We start from the raw sequence: 389 nt of genomic DNA on the forward strand, positions 1-389 counted from the left end.
CTCCCCTCTCCCCTCCCCTCCCCCTCCCCGTGCGAGTGTCTCCCTCTCCCTTTCGCTCTCTCCCTCTCTCTCTCTTTTGTGAGTTATAGCAACCGTTGCCTTGTGAATCAAGCGCCATAGTCACCGTAGTCCTGGCGACTGTTACCCATCAACAACAACTACTCCTCTCCTCCTCCTCCTCCTCTTCCTCCTCCTCCTCCCCACCACCACCATCTCCATCACCCACCAACAACACCACAATAATCCACAGCCAAGGTGAATATTCTTCGGTCTCTACATGTGTGTGGGAGCGTGTGGATGCGTGTGACCGCGGATGTCCGTGCGTGTGTGTGTCCGTGTGCGCGAGCCGGCCGTGGCCGTGCGGGGTCTCACTCCTGACACCGGGGACC

The 389-nt window shown here is 59.1% G+C and overlaps 1 protein-coding gene across 1 annotated transcript in view; it reads left to right on the plus strand.

Annotated features, from left to right (window-relative positions):
- Positions 1-92: 92 nt before the first annotated feature.
- Positions 93-389, plus strand: part of RFX3 (regulatory factor X, 3 (influences HLA class II expression)) — a 276,259-nt gene continuing 275,962 nt past the window's right edge. Inside the window, exon 1 of the mRNA XM_005874459.2 lies at positions 93-255. The gene's annotated coding sequence lies outside the window, so the exon portion shown is untranslated. The remainder of the gene's footprint in view (positions 256-389) is intronic.

This window comes from Myotis brandtii, unplaced genomic scaffold (assembly GCF_000412655.1).
Source record: "Myotis brandtii unplaced genomic scaffold, ASM41265v1 scaffold44, whole genome shotgun sequence".
NCBI classification, from domain to species: Eukaryota; Metazoa; Chordata; class Mammalia; order Chiroptera; family Vespertilionidae; genus Myotis; species Myotis brandtii.